Below are 24,327 nucleotides of genomic sequence, written 5' to 3'. Positions count from 1 at the left end.
GATATACTGTATGTGCTTTCTGGGGACAGGGCAAAAAATAAGAATCTAAGGATAAAATCCAGCAAATATGTTTTTTTTTCCCCAATAAGTAAAGAAAAATATAAAGCCTAATTAAAGATCAAATTATTTTCCAAGTATTTTGTTATATTATAATGTATGCTACTGATTGGGGTGCCGACAGAAAATCTTTATTAACGGTGTATAAGCTCCTTATTACCCGTCCCAGCCCCGGAGGAGCTCGGAGATGGGTATTTTTTCACTCGGTTTGTTTGTTTGTCTGCCTGTCTGATAACAACTACTTAAAAAATGTTGGTGCGGTTTTGAGTAAAATTACAGGGATGATGAGCTATGACCTTCTGATCTCTTGATTAAATTTTGGGCCAAATCGGGCCAAGGCCTAGGCTGTAGGCCCAAATAATGTAAAGAAAAAAAAATCTTGATTTTTGCCATAACTCCTTTCAAATTCGTCATATCGACATGAAACCAAATTCTAAGGTGCGTCTTTCAAATCTGCATCCTATAACATGCCTCATTACATCAGGGGGGTCACCCCCACTTAGCGGAAGGGGGGTGAATGTCAGGTGGGTCGGGAATAAAATTTCAAATGGGCATAAAATCGCTAATTTTCACCCGATTTACTTCAAATTTTATATGAGACATCTTTGACTAGATATTCTGTTGCATTTATACGTCAGCACTAAAATGACTACCGGGGAAGGGTTTGCTGTGCATTTGCATACTTTCTTTTCAGATCTAAGCCAGACTTTGGCTCACATGAGTATGGGTCGGCATCTGATGCCACACTGAGGAGGCTGGATGTGTTACAGAATAAATTATTGTGATGTGTCTTGGAGCCAACGGCCATACCACGTTGAGTACACCGCTTCCCGTCCGATCAGCGAAGTTAAGCAACGTTGGGTCTGGTTAATACTTGGATGGGTGACCGCCTGGGAACACCAGTAGCTGTTGACATCCCTACGTGTCAAGTGGGGTTGGTGGAGGATTAGTGCCCCTCCCTGTAAAACAAGTAACTCTAAGCCCTTGGCCACCCCGTTTGGGATATATGGCGTCTGGCAATGATGATGATGATGGATGGTCTTGGAGCGCTGAGGTTTCTGTGTGTAGCTCGTATGGAACTGGAGATGAATGTACTTCTCTGTATACGTTGCGACCACCTGCTGCTGTTCTATGGTGTAAGGACAACCAGAAAGTGATACCGGCAAAATGGCCTGTGCCCCCCTGCGTCAATACCACTATCTTATGAGTGGGTTCATTGGCCACTTGCCGTTCGCCTCCGCTTATTGACTCAGAAGCTTAGGTTGGACCTCAGGGACTGTGACAAGTTGGTTCTTAAAAATATAGCTCCTTGGGTGCCATCCAACTTTACTGTTGATATTTCTTGGCTCCCAGCACCAAAGACCAAGGCGTCGGAGGCGGAGGTCCACCACTTGCTTCATAACATCATCGTTAATCACTTGGGGTTCCATTAATTGTACACCAATGGCTCCTAGTCGAGTGAATGTGTGGGTGCTAGTGTGTGGTCGACTGAATATGCCCTCAGGTTTTGGTTACCGATTCATGCATCTGTGTTTACCTCAGAACTTTTTGCGATTGACAGAGCCATAGACTTTGTCCTAAAATCTATACATGATTCATTTGTCATACTTTCAGATTCAAAGTCAGCCCTTCAGGCAATTGCTTCATGCACTATGGATTCTAATGAGATCCAGGGCCTCATCATTAATAAACTGCATTCATGCAACAAGCCCTTCATACTGATCTGAGTATCTGGGTGCCTGGTCATTGTCATATCTATGGCAATGACCAGGCTGACTTGTTTGCAAAGTGGACTGTGGAGCTCGAGAAGACTAGGGACGTTCCCCGTGATCTACGGTCGAGTTTGTCTCTTGGAGAGAAATAACTAAATCTTCTGTAGCGAGGTCAGTGGACCAGACTAAATATTCGAACATGCAAACCACAAGTCGACAACTGGGATACTGCCCACAGCCCCAGTCGGTTGGAAGAAAAAAAAATCTGGCTAGAATGGGCATGAATTGCACCTTTACCACCTATATGTGCCATATACTAAAAGACGATTTCCTCTGCATTGTGACACCTGCGGAGCGGTGTTATCTATCGGTCATAATAATTATTACCGATAGATTATTATCATCCTGCACTGTCAGCAGTTCAGTCATGAGCGTGTTTCACTTTTAAATTATTATGGCGCAGCAGACGCTTCCTTCACCCTTTCCACCATCCTGAGTTATGAGGATATTGGTGTGGCTGATATTATGATGGCTTTTTTTGAGGAGGTCCCGATTGATCAGAGTGATGTGACATTTTTACGTTGTGGTTATGGTTTTATAGACTGTACATAGGTATACATTATAAGATTTAATTGGGGATGACAGTTGACATAACTGAAATAGTTCGTGCATTTGACTGATCTATTTCTTATAATGACGTCCAGAACATTAAACCACGTGCCTCGCCTGACAGTCAACAGTAGATGAGTGCAAGTGTGTAATGTAAAAAGGTATTGGGCATTTTCAGTCAATGGTGTTCTGTTGGACGAGGTACGTCGCTTTTTATAAGTATGTACAGTCCGGGAACAAAGAAGCTGAATACAATTGGCGGCCTCTGGCAACAACTCCTATAGTAAACATGTAGGTAGTAGTGGAAATGCATGTCTGGAGGGGTAACGTTGTATCACAGTGCGTGATTGGTCGGCGCCTCGCCGTCTATCATTGCCATGTAGTCAAATATTGGAGAGGGTTTTGAGTATGAATACGCTGTTTTATATGTAATAGATATTTACCCTGTGTCATAGGACATACAATATCTTAATTATTATACACAATTGGCAAATGATTAGCTGTACTAATTAGTCACTCATATTTAGGTCACTGTGCAGTTAAAAGTGTTTGTGGAGTCAAGATCATCTGTCGAGAGTAGGTTCAATACGAGACCGAAGCCTCAGATCCTTGAATAAATCATAATTATTATCAAGTGAAATACATAATATATTTGCGTGTTCGTCTGAATGCATTATTAACGAATATGTCATTGAAATACGACGTCTGAGTAAGTCCCATGAACGTGGACAGAGCTTCATTGAGCACCATCCCTTACCGTGCTGGGGGTGGGAGGAACCGTGTACACACGCGTTATTAGTTTCGTCATTCAGCTGCTAATGAGAAAAAAAATACTATGCAATTCTAAACATGTTTCCTCCATCCATGAAAACAAGAGACTGCTCGCTGATAAGACATATCTCTTGTTACTCAAAATACTCTTCTTAGGTGATGTCCGTCACAAGTTTTCCCTCTCGAGTTGAGTTGGTGAGTTGGCAGGGTGAAGTATAGCCTTTTCAATGGCACTTCTTTCGCGATTGTTTCGCCTCACAACCTCTCCACCGAACTAGCCTCACACGAGCATCCCCTCCAAGCTAGCCTTACACGAGCACTTTCTTCCCACATTCTCTTCCCTCATATAGCCCAGCCTTTCACATAACCAACATGTCAAGATGATTCCTATCATTCAGTCCTGTCACAGGATTTGCACGTTAACTAACGATCTGTTATCCGAAAGTTCAAATCAAGGACATTCCCATGAACTCTTTTGGGGACGAGCGCATTTTCAAGTTAGGGCAATGTCCACACTCATAGGTTATATGTTATCAGGTGATACCAGTTATACACACTATAATAATTCAGAAGACCTGATGAATATGTTAGCGTTTTATACTAGCTAACGCTACACGATTCTAGTTCATTTACAGGGCATCCTTGCATATTTATGGTTGACTCTTTCGCTGCAAGTTTTCTTCCTGAGATGTGCCTGGTGCTAAACAAGAGCCCAGCGCCCCCCCCCCTCCCCCAAAGGGGGAATCACACTACCCGCGAGCCGATACATATCTAGCCCATGACCTTGATCTTGACCTACTTCCACCAGTTTCGAACTCGTAGGAGATTTTCGTCCCCACTACACACCTGTAATTATTATTATGATATCTTGAGGGGTTGCGAAGCTATCGCTCTAACAGACCCACAGACTCTGACATACTTTCACCAATGTCGAACTCGTGGGAGATTTTCATCCCTATTATACACCTGAAAAATGTTGTGATGGTATTTTGAGCGGTTGCGAAGTTATCGTGCTAACAGATACACAGACAGACAAATTGAAATTAATACCAGCTTCGCTATCTCGCTAATAATTACCAGTCACGTGCAGTATAGCCCTAAGCACTAACTGAAAGGTGACGTAAGCTTGAGCATGTTACTGAAAGTACAGTAATTCCATTTAGCACACACAATGTGTTTCCAAATAATAATTAAATCTGTAATGCATTAAGTTGAGTAAAAGTGCCACACACGGATTACCGGATATTCTTTTTCACTCGTGTAAAATAACATAAAAAAAAAAAAAATTTACATTCAAAGCATCTTCTCCATGAAGCATTCGTAAGTTTATAATGGAAATTATCAAAAGGTTTATTATACTAATATGCTTAACGGTAGACGATTTTTGTGATACCTTGGAACAATCCGCTTTCAGTAAGGACTGTCCAAAGAATCAAGGTGATAAGGATAAGGTTACCAACAAACGAGTATTTCCAGTGATGCAGTAATGAGCTACAATATTACACATGACTTCTCTGTTTAGCTTATTTTCTTGTAACTATTTCTTTTTATTGAAGTAATAATCAACATCACCGCATTGCCTCATGTTTAATTCTGTTACTTATGTTCATGAAAATGACGTCTGTGGGTCCTACAACATTTACTGTGCTTCTCTCATGATAGATCACATTCTTTTCATACCATAGCTAGCAGGTCTTCTCCACTCATCAAACAGACTGGAGGGATGTGCATTCACCTTGTAGCCGAGGACAGAATAGGCGTAGTAGAAGAATACAAAGGATACACACGATTAATTATTGAGAAATATTGCCTTTCTACACCAGTTGGATTGATAATGTGATAAATGTTGAGCGGTAGTTTGCAGGGAATTATGCGGATAACACATATGCAACAGATTTTTAAATACTCCACACAGTTATGGCTCCGAGCCATCAGTCCTCTGCACGAACTTTGGAATCGTGCTCTACCTTTATTATTACAACATTGGTTTCCGATTTGTTATGGTGCGATATATTTCGGATTATTGTCTTATGACCTGCTTTAATCCTTCATGTAGATACAGGTCACTTGTTGGCCTTTCATAACATGGTTACCTTTATTTCAGTCTTAACTACCTGGACATACATACAAACACTCAAACATGCAAGTATGCTCTCAAGCTCACACTTCCTTCCTGTACTCAATGGCCAGTTCAGCCTCCGACGTTCTCAGTTACATACCGCAGTCATTTGGGAACAGAAGCCACGTGCTTGAACACCAGTTCAGACTTCCTCCTCAGGACTTTCCATTCTTTATGGGGGTGCAGCACTAGTTCACGTGATGTTCGTTCCTGTGCTGGCTTCCACACATTAACAACATTTGTCCGTATGTTTTCAGTTGGACTGAGATCGCATGCTTTACTTGGCAGGTCTAGGAGTTCCAGATTCCTCTGATCTTGAAACCGTTGTCTGACGTTCCTAGCCATGTGTATGGGACAGTTGTCCTGTGTAAAGATGATCCTCTCCAGGTGGCGTAGAGCGAAGGTTCGCACCGAAGGGAGCATTACTTCCTCAAGTATTTCTGTGTATTTTTCTGCCGTTAGGCGGCCCTAGATGTCAACAAGCTCACCCACCCCGTGCAAATAGATCCAGCCCCCTAAGTTGGCAGTGACGTGATCGCTCCAGACCTCCTCGTAGAAGGTAGAACTGGCATACCTGGTTCATGATTTTTATGTTAATGGGCTATTCTGCTATTCTTTATACAGCTATGATATATAAAAGATTAAGAGTAATAATCGAATGGACAGTCAGTAGGAGAGACACGGTTTTTTTTAAATTACAGTACACTACATGTTATAACATTCACTTGTTCTGTAGTTAAGAGATACAGAGAGGGGTAGGAGCACGGATGGAAAGATAAGGGCAGTGTGTGTGTGTGTGTGTGTGTGTGTGTGTGTGTGTGTGTGTGTGTGTGTGTGTGTGTGTGTGTGTGTGGTTTACAAAGCAAAACAATATCTTTGATAGCCACAGACACTGATCAGAATCTAATCATTGTTTTCATGTACATTCTACAAGAACATTATTTAATAATGATCTTGAAGATGAAGACAAAGGAATAACTGAATGACAAACCATATAACAGTTTACAGTCTCTGTATTAGATATCTTAGTCATACAGTCTTACGTTTCATTACTTCTGCTCAAACAACGAAGTTTCCGATGTAATGTTGAACGGAAGGACTTTTCATCATTCCAAATGACATGCCCCCAGAAATTCAATCTCTCGTCAGCATACCGTTGGGCAAAGCGAAGTCGGTGTTCCCTGTGTGTCTTTCTGAGCTTTTCTTTGATAGTGGGAGTCCGATGGTGCATACCAGATTCATGTAGCCTTTTCTTCACTGTCCTTGAAGTTATGTCGAATCCCAGCTGTTCTCTGATGGCGACAGCATTCGTGAAGGGGTCTGCCGCTGCTGCTTCACATTTAGCTTCATCCTCAGCTGGTGAAGTTTCTTGGGGTGTCTTGACTTTTGCCGATCATCAAGATGTTCTTCCTCATCCCAACTTCTTTACCACTTATACACTGTTGTGCGAGATATCCCTAGATCCCATGACATTTCTGAATGTGTTAGGTCAGAGTCTATCATACCCACGATTAGTCGAGTTCATTTTGACACCTGGTGCCGCCGAGGTGCATGAAGCGAATGTCGGCATACCACCAGGTGATGGTCAAACGATACCTAGGTTTCAAAGAATATGTTTTTGACAAAACTAAGCGACATAAATATTTCGAGCACTTTGCTATTAATAAAGGTTTGAAGAAGGAAAGCCATTCGTAAATAATAGGCCATGTATAATACTGTAGCACATTACTGTATCAATGAAAATACTCGTCTGTTGGGAACCTTATCCTTATCACCTTTATTCTTTGAATAGTTCTTATTGAGGGCGAACTGTTTCAAGGTATCAGCAAAATCGTCTACCGTTAAGCATAGTAGTGTATTCAACCAATTGACATTTCAATTATATATTTAAATATATGTTATGGAAAGGATGCTTCGAATGTATAGGTTATCGTATGCCATACGAGTGAAATCGTCTAAGGTCTGTCTGTCTATCTATCTATAGCCCGACGCCCTAATCCCGCAAAGGGTGGCCGCAGACAAAACGCCTCCAAGTCACTCTGTCACCCACCATTTGACTCCCCTCCCCCCAACTCGCCCCCCCCTCCCTCATATACCTCTCAACTCCATCCCTCCACCTCATCCTCGGTCTACCCCTCCCTCTCCCTCCCTCCACCTCACCTACATACACCCTGTTAGTCAGTCTTTCATTCTCCATTCTCTCCACATGTCCAAACCACCTCAGTGCATTTCTCCTAATCTTTTCAACCACATCCACATCTACCCCACAACGTTCCTTCACTTCTTCATTCGTCAACCTGTCCCTCCACGTCACTCCACATGCTCCTCTCAAGTAACTAATTTCCACTGCTCTCACTCTTGACTTGTTCCCCTCTTGCAAGGTCCACGCCTCGCTTCCATACGTCAGGGTAGGGATCACAATACCATCATGCAGTGACTTCTTAACTTCCATACTCACCTCCCTATTTCTCATCACTGCTTTCAGTGTACCAACAACCTTTCTTCCCTGCTGTACCCTTTCATGTACTTCATCTCCCAAAGTTCCATCCTTACTCATCACACTACCCAAGTACTTGAATGCACTCACATTCTCCATATCCTCACCATCCAACCTCACTGCACACTCTGTGACTTCATTCCTCTCAAACACCATAACTTTACTTTTGTTTACATTAACTTTCAGCTTCCTCCTCCTACACACTGTCCCAAATTCATTCACCAAACCTTGCAACTCCCATACATCTTCAATCAACAGTACTGTATCATCAGCAAACAGCAACACCGGAAGCTTCCAAATCTCACCCTCATTCATTAGGGCCACCCCCACATCCACTGCCCTACCTTGCACCCCCTTTACAACCCCATCCATATATATATTAAACAGCCATGGAGACATCACACACCCCTGTTTCAGTCCCACATTGAGATCAAAGAACTCACTCAGCTCACCATCCACTCGCACCGTAGCCCTAGCTCCCTCGTACATACTCTTCACAGCACTCAACAATTTCCCCTCCACTCCATATATTCTTAATACCTTCCACATACCTTGCCTATCTATTCTGTCATAAGCTTTCTCCAAGTCCATGAAGGCAGCATACACTTTCCTTCCCTTCTCTAGATACTTCTCCACTAAACTTCTTAGAACAAATATCTGATCTACACACACTTTTCCCTTCCTAAATCCCCCTTGTTCTTCTCCAACTAGCTCCTCTGTCATATGCCTAACCCTATCAATGAGTATTCTACCATATATTTTACCAGTCACACTAAGAAGGCAAATACCCCTATGGTTACCACATACTTCTCTCTCCCCTTTTCCTTTGTACAGAGGAACAATTATACCTGATTTCCAGTCCTCTGGAACCCTTCCCTCTTCCCAAGCTAATCTACACAACTTCCATATCCACTCCACAACAATCTCACCCCCACACCTAAGCATTTCACCACACACTCCATCAATTCCTGGGGCCTTTCCCAGCTTAATCTTCTTCATCGCTTCCACTACTTCCGACCTACTGATCTCTTCCTCCCTCCTCTCATCTCTTCTTCTCCCAGCCATTCCCCAACCACTTATACTCACACTGCTCTCACTCTCTGCATTCAACAAATCCTCAAAGTGCTCCTTCCATCTCCTCAATTTCTCTCTCTTCTCCACCAACAATCTATTATTCCTATCTTTCACTCCCCTACTATTTCCCCTTTCACACTGCCTTACTTTCTTTACCTCCTTCCAAAACAATTTCTTACTCTCCCTCCATTTCACACTCAGATTCCTCCCAAACTCTTCATCCACTTTCTTCTTACTCTCCTTCACCAGTCTCTTAACCTCCCTTCTCCTGCTCACATATAGCTCTCTCTTCTCTCTCTCATCTTCTCCCCTACCTCTACTCGCCAACCATTCACCATATGCCTTCTTCTTTTGTTCCACAGCTCGTTTCACCTCATCATTCCACCATGCTGTCCCTTGCACACCCTTGCATCTCCTCCTCACTCCACACACCGCCTCACACGCTGTGCTTATCTCTTCCGTGAATATCTTACATACGTCTTCCACCCCTTCCATCTGCTCAAGCTCATACCTTCCCAATCTTTCTTCCACTATGCTCTTATACTCTGTCCTCTTCTCACTATCTTGCAATTTCTCCACTCTTCTCACAGGAGCTGCTTCCTCCTGTCTTCCCCTTCGTCTCCTCAACCACTTTCTTTGCAGCTCTACCTTGACCATCACTAAGTGATGGTCCGAGACTCCATTCCCCCACCCTCTCCACACCCTTGCATCCAACACTTGTCTTCTCATTCGCTCATCCACACACACGTAGTCTATCATTGCCTTTCGTTCAACAAGTTCACCATCCATCCTCCTCATTACTCTCCATGTATACCGGTGGATCATCTTATGACGAAATTAGGTGTTGGCTATTGCCAACCCCTTACCAGCACAGATGTCCACCAAAGCACTACCATTCCCATCTACTTCAGCTGGCACACCCCACTGACCAACCACTCCATCCACTCGTACATTCCCAACTTTGCCATTCATGTCTCCAATCAACAGCACTCTCTCGCTCCTCTCAAACTTGTCCATACATGCTTCTACTCTCGCCCAAAACTCATCTTTTACTCTTACCACTCGATCCTCTGTTGGAGCATACACACATACAATTGCCCATGCTTGTATACCTACTTTCATCCTCACCCATTCAATCCTTGCACCCACTGTTCCATACTCTCTTATATTCTCCTTCCACTTCTTGCTTATCATCAGATATACTCCCTGTCTTGCCCTCTCATTCTCACTTACTCCCGCACATATACCTACACCGTATTCCCATTCTCTCATCCTTTCACCTTTCCATTTAGTTTCAGTCAATCCACATATATCCACTTTTGCATCCTCAAGCACCTGGACAATCTCTTTCTCTTTCGCTTCATCATTCACTCCTCTCACATTCCATGTTCCTACCCTCAGAATGTCCTTTGTCCGTTCCTTAGTCGTCAACGTATGGTCCGTCCGGGTCCGAGGCGCTTTATTTGCTTTTTTAGTTAGTTCTTTTTACGGTGTGGGGCACTAACCCACCACCAACAACTTTTAGTCGCCTCGTACGACAAGCAGGGATACTGGGGGAGTATTCTTGAAAACCCCCCCTACCCCCAGGGGGTAAGAGAAGTAGGAGCCAAGGTGGTGAACGGTGGAGCGACCTGGGACTCTAGCAAAGGTGTTTGGAGTTCGACCCTGCTCATCCAGTAGGTTCGTCTAAGGTAAAAAAGAATATACTCTAATCCGTGTGTGGCACTTTTACTCAGCTTAATGGATCACAAATTTATTTTACATGTGGAAAGACATTGTGAGTGCTAAATGAAATTATTGTAATTTCGGTAACATTCTCCAACTTACGTCATCTTTCATTTAGTGCTAAGGGCTTTACTGCACGTGACTTTAGTAATTTACTCTAGCACCAGACACATCATTGGAAGAAAACTTGCAGCGAAAGAGTCAACCATAAATATGCAAGGATGCCCTGTAAATGAACTAGAATCGTGTAGCGTTAGCTAGTATAAAACGCTAACATATTCATCAGGTCTTCTGAGTTATTATAGTGTGTATAACTGGTATCACCTGATAACATATAACCTATGAGTGTGGACATTGCCCTTACTTGAAAATGCGCTCGTCCCCAAAAGAGTTCATGGGAATGTCCTTGATTTGAACTTTCGGATAACAGATCGTTAGTTAACGTGCAAATCCTGTGACTGGACTGGATGATAGGAATCATCTTGACATGTTGGTTATGTGAAAGGCTGGGCTATATGAGGGAAGAGAATGTGGGAGGAAAGTGCTCGTGTAAGGCTAGCTTGGAGGGGATGCTCGTGTGAGGCTAGTTCGGTGGAGAGGTTGTGAGGCGAAACAATCGCGACAGAAGTGCCATTGAAAAGGCTATACTTCACCCTGCCAACTCACCAACTCAACTCGAGAGGGAAAACTTGTGACGGACATCACCTAAGAAGAGTATTTTGAGTAACAGAGATATGTCTTATCAGCGAGCAGTCTCTTGTTATCATGGATGGAGGAAACATGTTTAGAATTGCACAGTATTTTTTTTCTCATTAGCAGCTGAATGACGAAACTAATAATGCGTGTGTACACGGTTCCTCCCACCCCCAGCACGGTAAGGGATGGTGCTCAATGAAGCTCTGTCCACGTTCATGGGACTTACTCAGACGTCGTATTTCAATGACATATTCGTTAATAATGCATTCAGACGAACACGCAAATATATTATGTATTTCACTTGATAATAATTATGATTTATTCAAGGATCTGAGGCTTCGGTCTCGTATTGAACCTACTCTCGACAGATGATCTTGACTACACACACTTTTGACTGCACAGTGACCTAAATATGAGTGACTAATTAATACAGCTAATCATTTGCCAATTGTGTATAATAATTAAGATATTGTATGTCCTATGACACAGGGTAAATATCTATTACATATAAAACAGCGTATTCATACTCAAAACCCTCTCCAATATTTGACTACATGGCAATGATAGACGGCGAGGCGCCGACCAATCACGCACTGTGATACAACGTTACCCCTCCAGACATGCATTTCCACTACTACCTACATGTTTACTATAGGAGTTGTTGCCAGAGGCCGCCCATTGTGTCCAGCTTCTTTGTTCCCGGACTGTACTGCTGAGCAAGTAGAAAGTGCGAAAAAATATTGAGGTATATGGAGACATCTGGCAGTTCCTCGTAGTAAGTTCATGTATTTTTATGAATGAACTGCTCAGAACCTAGAGCCTGTGTAAGGTGGACCGTGATTGGCTGAACTTTCGAGTGGTGGTGAAGCAAATATTCTCATCATATTATACGTAAATCAAGGTTAAAAAGTAATAAGTGGTACGAAATAAAGTATAGAGAATACTTCAGTATTTCATGATGGAACGTGGAGTATAATGGAGTAATAAGCGTCAACAATCTGTAAAATGTAACTGGCAATATAGCACAGAAGAGCAGCATGTCAGCTGGTAGTTTCGTTAATTCATAATATTCGAAGCAGTGGAAACGAAGTCTAGTGAATCAGATTAATAGATGTTGAACTCTAACGAAGAGAACCGGCAATGCTTTCTTTAACGAATGTAATATTGGTATTACATTTCATCAATTTGAAGGGTTATTATGCTCTATGACACATGATATCTGTTAATATGCATAGGCAGTAAATTAATACTAACCTATTTGTTGTCTTACAACCCTTTTACATTGCACCAAATATATTGAAATAAGAAGAGAGAAGACTGTACTAAGCCAGTAAGACCTTGTAGCACAAGGGAGGAGGAAATAGAGAGGGACAGCAAGCACCAGGAAAAAGAAAGAAACGAAGGACAGCTGACGAGCTGAAAAGGATTGATTCGGGACCAAAGGGGTGCCAAAACCCTTTCGCCCACGTCTCTGCAGACAATACCCCCTCTCGGGGCTGATTCTCAATATAAATGCATTGCATTAGAAACGCAAAAATATAATAAGATAATCAGCAACATTCATATATTATGAGATGGTTACCTTAAAATTCTTCCTAGCAGCTCCACTTAATTACTTTCCCGTCCATGAGGTGCATGAGACATCGTTCTGTAACATCAAACAGGGACTAGGTAACCAAATATTCAGTTTTAATTTGCAACACCTAACCAACACCGATCCCTCCCCCACAGTGTTTGGAGGAGATGGTAGGAAAGAGACAACGATGAAGACAGTGGAATGAAGAGGCTACCAAATGGGTAGCTAGCGTCAATTAACACTGGCAGACGTGGGGTTGTTCCCTCATTTTAATACATAATTCTGTTGCTTGACGTTAGTTAGTCCCTGAATGTAGGCTAAGTTGTTAAGACCCGTCCACACTCTCGCCTATCGGGCAGTAACTGGCGGACTGTGCCCTCATCGGTCACAGTCTGTCAGGCACGACTGTGATGTTGTCCAAACTGCTGAGTAGCTGGTCAGGCAGTAAAGTCGACCAGTAGTCAGTAGGTGGACGGAAGCGATTGAGTGCGATATGACCATGCGCCCCGCCAGGGTAAAAAAAACTTCAGGAGCGTTCTCCTGGCCACGTACTGCTTGGCGGACATAAAGGGGTGCCGTGGTTGAACCAGTGTCGCTTACTATAAAAGTATGCTTGCACCCAGTCGGCTTGCGCGGGCCGATTACGCTTGGTTCACAGACTACTCAGACATCCAAAGCCACTCTAACACTACAATTACACTTACAAGCACTTCAAACCCTACACACAGTCTCTCCCAGACAGCCTAAGCCACTTGGTAGAGATACATTGGCTGTATAGTCCCCACTTCGGTTGGGATAGGCCGGTCCTGCAGTGGATACTCAAACGGCTGATGATGATGATATATATATATATATATATATATATATATATATATATATATATATATATATATATATATATATATATACCGATATCTCTGTCTGTCTGTCTGTTTGTCTGTCTCTCTAAATCTACATCTCTATACCGATATCTCTTTCTCATTACCGATATTTCTATCTCTATATGTCTATCTCTATCTCAGTATCGTTATCTATGTCTCTATATCGATATCTCTATATCGTCTATCTCTCAGTCTCTAAATCTCTGTCTTTGTCGCTAACTCTGTCTCTATCTCTCTATATCCATCTTTCTATCTCCATTTCTCTATCTCTGTCTCTATCTCTATATCGATATCTCTCTCTCAGTCTCTATCTATCTATCTATCTCTATCTCTTTATCCATATCTCTATATGTCTCTAGATCGATATCTCCGTCTCTGTCTGTCTGTCTGTCTCTTTCTCTTAAATATCTATCTATCTATTTATCTGTAACCATATATATTTCTATCTCTATCTCTATCTATCTACCTATCTATCTATCTATCTATATATCTGTTTATCTCTCTCTCTATCGATAGATAGACAGATAGATAGAATGATAGATTCATTTAGCTACAAATTGTTCTAAGTACCGCAAAGCGATAAGAATACTTGCTTGAATTATTTATGATATTCATGAACGTTTGGTAAACTATAATGTTTCAAAGGCTTTTCGTCTCATTTCAAAGGCTTTTTGTCTCATTAACTCTCCTCCTCTTACTGGTTTCCTTCAACCTCTGTCTCTTCGCCGCACTGTTGCATCTTTATTTCTTTTCTATCTCTACTTCAGTGGTCGCTGCTCCTCTGAACTGTTTGCTTACATCCCTCCACCTCTACGACGGGCGCGTAGCACCCGTCTAGCAGCAAACTCTCATCCCTTTTCTGTCCAACTCTCTAATGCAAGAGTTAACCGTTACTCCCAGTCCTTCATTTATGCAACAGGTCAACTCTGGAACAGTCTCCCTCTTTCTATATTTCTTACTTCCTATGATATCCAGTCTTTTAAATGCAGTGTGCCCAGGCATCTCGAAATGAACGGATCTTGAATTTGGCTCTCTTTTGTATTGTTTCTGCGTTTTTCTTGGAGGGGACTGTTTTGCGGGCTCCTGGCCTTTGGTTCCCTTTTCCTCGCATTAAAAAAAAAAAAAAAATCATTGTGACTTTCCTCGTGTTGTTAAGCCTGTGGCAATGAAGTTTGCCATGGGAGGGTGATAAGTAGGCCGTTTCATCAGAAAAGATGACTCTACCCCACTAACCCATTTTTTTTTTTTTTAATAACAGAACAGAGGAAGGAAAAACAAATGAATAAAATAAAAAATAATCCATACACCAGATTACTGGTGTCCTCTGTTCATAAAATATCTGTAACAGTTAGACTTGAACAGCTGTAGGTTGAAGTTTGGAGGGAAACAACTCTGGGGAAGCGAGTTCCAAAGAGCTGCAATACGGGGAACAAATATTGACTGTTTACTGTTCGGTGGTGTGCCCATGAGAGAGAGAGAGAGAAAAAAAATTATTTGAAATAGGTAATGTGTAATCGAATAAATAAATAAATCTTATAGAATATATATTACAGTATAAAGACAGAAAATGAGGTCATTAATGTGTATTATTTATTAAAAATTAAAAGGACATAATGTTTTATAGTTATGTTCGGGAACACATCTTCGCTTAGGGAAGGAGTGGTCACGTAACATGTAACGTGTCGGGGTGGATTGGTTTTCATGGTGCTGGTAAGGTCACAGAGATACAGACAAGGTTCAGGGCTGTGCAGTATGTGGAGATACTAGAGGAGGTGATGCTGCCTACTGTCCGTGCATACACCCTTCCGTATTAGTAAGGTATGATGTGTATTCCCGTAGGATGTTCGTGCTAAAATTGATTATATATTTTTATTGGGGTCCTTTGGGGTCAAAATATTGAAATTTAATGGGGTTCAAATATTCCGACCCTTAGACCCCTCTGTGGGTGACGCCCTCAAATCTACCCACCCCTGGGACTGATCCATCCCGTATCTTCTCCAATAAATGACCGATTTTTATGATATTGGTGTTGTTTTAGAGGCTTGTGATAAAGATGAGTTCATTATTAATGCCCTGAAGACGACCGGAAGTGATAATAATTAACTTTCGGTGTTCACAGTGGAAAAAAAATAAATAAAAATGAAGGTGAATTAAGTTTCATTTCAGGATATCATGACACAGTAGCACATTAACTAGCCAGAACTTCATTCTCGTACATCAAACACAGTGATGCAACAATACACCAACGATGCATTAAATCATTTTCATCATCTTCATTAGAGCCAGAACTGATCATATTCCCACAGTCACTGACATAACATTTACAAAGAGCTTTATCAAGGCTTACATGCACTTTTAGAAATATGGTGGACTTCATTTTATACTTTTTACGTTTTTACGTCATATAGTGTAAGTATTCATATTAATACACCAATGGTTTTTACTAAAACAACTGATAACCCTCCAGTAAATAACAAAATAGAAATAAAGAAAGACATTGCAATAACTGAGAAAGTCATGACTAGAAAACATTCTTTCGCTGCCTTAATACTGGATGCTCTGCATCATACATAATAGAAAATAAAAGTTAATATTCCAAATTAGCCCAAATAAATTATCTTACTCTATCACTCCATATAACATCTTCATATAATTATACAAAAACATTCCACATTCAGCAATTCTCATTTTGCAGATATACATTCACATTTCAGGATACCGTGACATGGTAGCACATTAAACAGCTAGAACTTCATTCTCACATCATACACAATGATGCAACAATACACCAACTATGCATTTAATCATTTTCATCATCTTCATTAGAGCCAGACCTGATCATATTCCCACAGTCACTGACATGACATTTACAAAGAGGTGTGCACGGGAGGCCATTCCTCTAACAACTACATCTTTTCTTGCAACCGGCTTTACACACACATTTTGTCAACTCAATTACGGCCCGAGGAGCTGGGAGTTTGAGGCATCTTACAGGAAGATAGACTCCATCTTTCACATACCAACCATTGTCTTCGATGGGAGGCAGATCTGGACAGCTGGAAATGTAGGACTTGTCACGCATGGAAATGTACTTTGCCCGGGTGATGCGGGACAGTAAAGTAGCACGAGTGGGAGGAAGCATCTCTCCTTCCAAATTCTTGGAGCAGAACAGTTCCCATCTCAGTGCTGGTAAATTTGTGGGACCTGTTGGACAATACACATGGCAAACAAACTCTTCCAAACGCTTGAACCGTTGAGGCAGATCATCATTGATCATTTCCATTGTGACGTCGAGCTCACCGAGCTTCTGAAAGCAGTCGATGACACAATCATCTTCATCTAATTTCAGGTAGGCAGCAATCCACGTCTTCTTGGTGACACCAACAAATTTCCCACCCCAGTCGGCACCAGAAAAGTTGTGAAGCCCAATTAGTCCTTGACACTTGCGATGCCCAATCACTTGCACCCGTTCAACAGCGTCAATTTCTCGGTAATCTGTTCCTTTCCAGTCAAGAACTTGAGATGATTTTGAGCTCCAAGTCGATTGCAAGAAACCAGGTCCAGGAGAAACACGAGAACATCAGTGTCAGGTGACCACACAGAAATTTCTCGTCCAGTTGTCTCATCTGTCAAGGCCAGAACTTGATGAGGTATCAGCGTATCAGCTTCTTCATGGTCATGAACTTCCTCAAAATTATGGCCCTAGATCTTATTTTCATAAACGACGACCATCTTGACCTTGTTATCTTGGCTGTGTTCCAACAAACCCTCTGCAAACATTGCTGTCAGAATTCGTTTTGTTTTTGATGAAGACAAAAGCTCCTTGAGAGACATCGTCAGTTTCATCTGTGAATGTATCTCAAAGTTAGTACAGGTTGTTGCTCTTTTGTGTCGTGTCTTGTTTTTCAGGGACTGATCAAGATAACGGTCAAATACTATTCGACCCTCAACGTAGCCAATCAGCATCCGTTCAATTCGCTTAATGAATGCATGTTGAAGATCAGACAGTGTCTTCATGCTCGGTGCTTTCTTCGTGCTTTGAAGTACAGCCATGCCGTCGACAACGAGGACTTTAGGTAGAGTAGTTGTATTGAGACAAGGTGTAGGTTGAAGTGACTGAGTCTTCACTCCTTCGATGGCATGCATCAAACTTGTATGCTGGAATGTAGAGAAAGCCATCAATAGCAAACAAGGAACGAGGTACCACTGACATCTCAAATTCTCCTATTGTCTCTTCAAGTTTTGGCACAAGCTCTGGCCGGCTTCTTTGGATGATGAGAAATCTTCTGAGAAGTTCACGCTCCTCACGCAATTTGATGACCTTGCCACCCACACGAAGTTTAGCTTTCTCCATCATTGTTGTGAACGTTTTCAACTTGAGCTTTGTCATTCTGTCCCACACCGAGAGACTTGACTCGGGCAGCAGTCTTTCACTAATAAACGGCTCAAAACGTTTCTGACCTTTTTCGTCAAAGTGCAGAAGGTCATCTTTCGCATTTATTGATACAAGGGCTGATGACACCAGGTTCTTCAAGGGAGTCTTCTCAGTGAATGGATTCCCTGCACAGTGCAGCTCGATCGAGTTACGGAGTTTCACAGCATTCGCCCTTGACCTCATAGCAACATCTCCTGAGAGCTGGTAGTGTTCACTTCGTTCCGACTGCTTGGAGGAACGAGGGAAACTGCTCAAGTAGAGCTTCACTATTTGAGTTAGATGAGGTGTGGTGGTGATAAGTCTGTCAAGAGCAGCTTCAGCTTGACTCAGCCCAATCACCCCACCATGGCATTTCAAATTCTTGATTTCCTGCTCAAGCGTTTGATCTGCGAACAAGCAAGTGAATGGAATATCTGATTTTGCCACAACAAAATCTCCTGTCCTCAATGCCTACCATGTGACTGGATCATCCTGTTCTAGGGCATTCACCTGTGCAAGATGAATGGGCATTAGGCGAGCATAGTTCAGCAGATCGAAACTGAAGAAATACTTTATCATGTTTTCTAATGCAGCCAAGTAACCTTCCCAATCACCAGAGCGGCAGACACTGATGAGATGCAGGAGGCTGTCCACCTGCTTCAAGTACCGTGTGGTACTCATCATCTAACGTGAAGGTTGCTGAATACTTGGACTGGATGTCATCAAAGAGCTCTGCCATGCCTGGACTACGATCATGCAAAGCTTTCTTGACAGCAGTACAACTGACACGAAGAGGCCCTTGTGGTTGTGCAGAGGAAATGGCATCAAACTTCAGCATCATGATCGCCAGACTAGTTTTTTATGTGGTACTCAATGCCTCACTTGTATGCCTTGCCACTGTAAATCCCACGAAGTGCTGCTGAAGTGTAGATACCACTTTCATTTGCACATGTATCAATACCACTCCCATCAATTGTTTTTCCTAGAGCATGTAGAGCTGCGAATGAAATATGCAAAGCACCTGCTCGAAGGATCCAGTTCTTGTTGCCCACAGACTGTTGAATCTGAATGGCTCTGCTATAGAAATCCAGATCTAGTGTTATGAGAATTCTTCTCTCAGGGCCCACCACTGAAGCTGAGATGCCTTGAGTTAACATCAGAGCAGTGTAAAGGGTTGCATAATCTGTTGGTGGTGTCTTGAACAAAGGAGCAATTACCTCTGTGTTTGTTCGGCCATGACTTCGAGGAGAACTTGCTAATATGAGAGATTTTGTGGCAGTCCAGGTTGGCATGACTGCTTCTTTGGTTATCCTGCGACCCTGTCGTATTCGCTCTTTCACTGAAAGAATGGATTCATCTGGAGTTTGGTCATCATGAGCCTCAATATCTTGTTTGTGTGTCTGCTTTCGAGGTTCCAGTTTTTCCTGCGTTTTTGGCTGCTCAAGACTTTCTGGCTGAGTTTCCTCTTCTTGGGTAATCTGGTTGTCTGGAGTTTCTACATTCTGATTATCTGGATTTTCATCTTGACTTTCCTCACCAGAAAAGCAGTTAGGAAGTGCCCAAGTGTGGTTGAATCCTGTGGAAAGCATACTCATTCGCTTGCCGAGTGTGTATTCCTTGAATGTTATTGGTTTGGTTTTGATTATTGGTTCTTGCATGTATCTGACATCAAATAAATGAGGTTTTGCAGCAAGCTTGTCTGGAATAACTAGTGGCTCATTGACAGGCTCTCCATCTACTGCTCTCTGGTTGATGACAATTACTGTTCAATGGAAAGTGTTCTGTCCAGTTGGTGTGTCTTCCAAGAGGTCAATGTTATCAACAGCAAACCAGATGTTGACACCCTTTTTCACGAAATCAGGCAGACAATACCCCCCACTCTCCTTCATGCACTGGAGAACAGCTTGTTCTATGCGTTTTTCAAGGTCAAGAATTTTTTGGTAGTCACTCCCGAAGAAGACATTTGAGAGGTTACTCACAAGGTTCTTGTCACGTATTCTTGAATGGATAACAAGGGGCAGTCCAACTGAGAGTGGTGTCTTGACTGTCTGCTTAAATTCCCTGTCTTTCTTTCGTTGAAACTTCACCTGTCGGTTACTGCGCACATTTTGAATGAGGAATTGACAGGCAACATTAACAGCTTTGTAAACTTCGTCATCACGAATTCCAGAAAGTTTCTGAAAATGACGCCCAAAGAGGAGATGGGTCAGAAAGAACTGAAGTAGTGGAGGATTTTCAAAGTCCTCAAAGCTGCCCTTGAATGACCAGTTGCGGTGATGCATCATTTCCTCTCGTAAAATGTTGGCTGTGGTATTCAATTGACTAACTGTGTCATGGTTGTCAGTCAAAGTTGTTTCCACTGCCTTGCTGATTGCTGCTTGAAAGACAAGGTGATCTGGCTCATTTTTGCGTATCGACTTGATAAACTGCACATCTGGGAGCCGTTCAGTGATGAGTTTTTTTTTAGATGTTTGCGGTAGTTCGCCGTCTCAGTAACCTCCACTTGGTATCTCTTCAAAATAGACAAATATGCCTCATTAACTTCAGCCATATTCAAGCTAACACCTTCATCAGTAAGTGAGTTTTGAATGGAGAAGAGCAACTGTTCATCACAGAGAGATTGTACAAGCTGAAGATTGTCACAGCCAACTGGACTGAACGAACATTGAGCAGATCGCAAACACTTCCGATGATAGCACTTTTCAAGAGCTGAGGCATCTCCAGGATAATGCAAGTCTGACACGGCAATTCTGACTTGATCGTCATGAGTTTTTACTTTTCTTTCCAGGAGGTTTTCACCCATTTTGTCTGACATAACACGGTGAAGAGGTTCTGAGCTGTCAGTGGAACAGAAGCTGCAGGCCGAGAAAAGACAAACTTCTGCCTTCGGGGTGATTTTTTTCCTTTTAGGTCGACAAGATTCAGCTGCACAGGAAGGCCGTCCAGGTCCTGTATAAGCACCAGACTCAGAGTGAGCATGCTTAGCCCTGAGTCGTTCAATCATGGTCTTGTTAACGACTGGTTTCCGACATTCACTGCGGTAACACACTTGATTATGGTCAGAATCGCTTAATTTTTCAAGGCGATCAATAATTGCTTGCATTTCATTCTGACCAAGAGACAGGCGCTCTGTGCAACAAGAAGTCAGTTCTTCGATCATTTGTGGGTTATTTATCAGCTTTTTGTTAGGGGTGGCTCCCTCATTGCAGACAATACACACTCCTCTGATGTCTGACATGGTTGGTTGCTGTTGTACATTTGTTTTCCAGTTACAGAAGCTCAATTACCTGAAAAATAAACAATATCGTTAGAATTATCGCTAACAGTGGACTTTATTTTGATGTTGTTCACAATCAGAAGTCAATGATAGCCACATCTGGTTTTGTCAGAAGTATTAAAAATCAATTCAGCATCGTCAAAAACCCTAGAATCGATCCTAAAACCATCAACAATATTTCACTATCAACGGAGATATGTGGAAGGGACTGAATTCAGGGGGTGAGAAAGTCTAGGGGATGCCACCCAGGGGTCAGGGGTCAGAAAATTTGAACCCCATCATTTGTCAATAGTCTGACCCATAATCAACCCCAAAAAACAATAAAATTACTTTTAGCAAGCAAATCCTACGGGAGCTACTTTTTGTGACATATCATACCGGACTATATTCCGAGAACATCATTTGCATGCACGATAATTGTCCTGTGCACACAGCGAGAGTTGTGCGAACATGGTTTGAGGATCAGCGCCACTTTTGCTTGGCCTAAATCCCACTGAATACGTTTGGGCCAATATTGCTAATGTTTGGCAGCTCAACAAGGAAAAGACGCCACAGCAACTGTTGCGTCACATGATGAGGGAGTGGGAGGTCCTCAGAAGAAAGCCTCGCATCATTCGCAATCGTGTGGCGTCACTACCTGACCGCCTTCACGATGTGATTACCAGCAATGATCTCTGGACAAAATATTGAGTGTAATTAACGTGGCAGATTTTTTTTAGTTAATAATTTCATAGTTAATAATTTCATCCAATGATGTTTTCATGATATAATATTATATTCGTCTGGGCAGTTTTCCGAATAAAACAGGTGTATTATGTATTTGTCATGTACAGATCACGCGTTATTTTGGAGAGAACATTATTTTATGTTATGAGGAACGAATATTTTTTCAGGAAATTACATATCTATAGCCAGACGCCTTAATCCCCTAAGGGGTGGCCACAAACAAATAGCCTCCATGTCGCCCTGTTCCTCGCCATTTCATTGCCCTGCTCCCAGCTCACACACCCCTCTTTCATATACCTCTCCACTCTATCCCTCCATCTCATCGTTGGCCTGCCCCTCCCTCTACCCCCCCTCCACTTGAATCACATACACTCTCCTTGTCAGTCTCTCGCTCTCCATCCTCTCCACATGTCCAAACCACCTCAGTGTGTTTCTCCTAACGCTTCCTATCACATCCACATCCACATCACAATGCTCCTTCTCTTCCTCATTTGTCTGTCTGTCTGTCTGTCCATGTGACTCCACATGCTCCTTTCAAATAACTCATTTCCACTGCTCTCACTCTTGACTTCTGTCCTTCCAACAAGGTCCAAGCTTCACTTCCATACGTTTGAGTTGGTATCACTATACCGTCATGTAGTAGCTTTTTCACTTCTGTGCTCACTTCGCTATTTCTTATCACTAGTTTCATGGAACCAGCAACCTTCCTTCCCTGTTGGACCCTTTCAAGCACTTCACCCTCTAAACTTCCATCCCTGCTCATCACACTACCCAAGTACTTAAACGCAGTCACATTTTCCATTACCTCAGGAAATAAACTTACTGTAAAATATTATGATTTTCTTCTATGCCGACCTATGATGAGAATGATGAGATATAGTAGAATAAAATTACTGTAATTTACTATGATTTTGTTCTATGCTTGCCGATGATGAGATATAGGCTAGTAGAGCTGAAACATTATCAACATTAGTGACAAATATATGTTAGGCAAACACAAACCCTCATAATTGATTATCATGCCGTCCCTGTATTCATTTTCACCACCTGAGAAAACACGTCCTATTTAATGATTGCGACTAGTTTTCTTGGAAAGATAAAGGGAGATAAAATCGTTGTGAGATGTGTGTTGGAATCAGCGCTGTGCTCATCTCGCAGCTTTATCGCACACGGTAAACATCCTGGCAATCTATAGTGATGACGGTAAGCGATACACAAATATAGTCAAAGCAATCATATGATCTCAAAGCCCATATCGAACACTTTGTGGCAACTTTGATGGGCAAACCACCGGACAGCCAGTGCCCATAGTGGAGGGAAATCATCAGACATTTCCCGGTGGTCTGGAGCCGGCCATGGGCCAAGGACCCTGCCATCCTCAAAAAGTTGCCTCTTTAACCATACTGTTTTTCTGCACTTTTCATTGTTTTCTTTTTTTACAATTGCAACGATTTATATGCTATACGGAGTTATTTCTTTATGTTTTCAACTGCATTGCGGATGGTCATATCGCACTCAATCGCTTCCGTCCACCTACTGACTACTGGTCGACTTTACTGCCTGACCAGCTACTCAGCAGTTTGGACAACATCACAGTCGTGCCTGACAGACTGTGACCGATGAGGGCACAGTCCGCCAGTTACTGCCTGATAGGCGAGAGTGTGGACGGGTCTTAACAACTTAGCCTACATCCAGGGACTGACTAACGTCAAGCAACAGAATTATGTATTAAAATGAGGGAACAACCCCACGTCTGCCAGTGTTAATTGACGCTAGCTACCCATTTGGTAGCCTCTTCATTCCACTGTCTTCATCGTTGTCTCTTTCCTACTATCTCCTCCGAACACTGTGGGGGAGGGATCGGTGTTGGTTAGGTGCTGCAAATTAAAACTGAATATTTGGTTACCTAGTCCCTATTTGATGTTACAGAACGATGTCTCATGCACCTCATGGACGGGAAAGTAATTAAGTGGAGCTGCTAGGAAGAATTTTAAGGTAACCATCTCATAATATATGAATGTTGCTGATTATCTTATAATATTTTTGCGCTTCTAAACAATGCATTTATATTGAGAATCAGCCCCCTCTCTATTTCCTCCTCCCTTGTGCTACAAGGTCTTACTGGCTTAGTACAGTCTTCTCTCTTCTTATTTCAATATATTTGGTGCAATGTAAAAGGGTTGTAAGACAACA

At 42.3% G+C, this 24,327-nt stretch overlaps 1 non-coding gene across 1 annotated transcript; it reads left to right on the top strand.

Moving 5' to 3' along the window:
• The first annotated feature begins 853 nt into the window (after nucleotides 1–853).
• On the top strand, nucleotides 854–972 carry LOC145394217 (5S ribosomal RNA). The gene has a single exon (XR_013896323.1). It is a non-coding gene; the product is annotated as a 5S ribosomal RNA (ribosomal RNA).
• Nucleotides 973–24,327: the final 23,355 nt, after the last annotated feature.

The sequence above is a fragment of the Coenobita brevimanus genome, chromosome 26 (assembly GCF_032717465.1).
Source record: "Coenobita brevimanus isolate Jiangsu-jjx chromosome 26, ASM3271746v2, whole genome shotgun sequence".
Classification (NCBI taxonomy): domain Eukaryota; kingdom Metazoa; phylum Arthropoda; class Malacostraca; order Decapoda; family Coenobitidae; genus Coenobita; species Coenobita brevimanus.
Note: the sequence above shows the minus strand (reverse complement) of the source record. Positions and strands in the feature narration are given on the sequence as shown.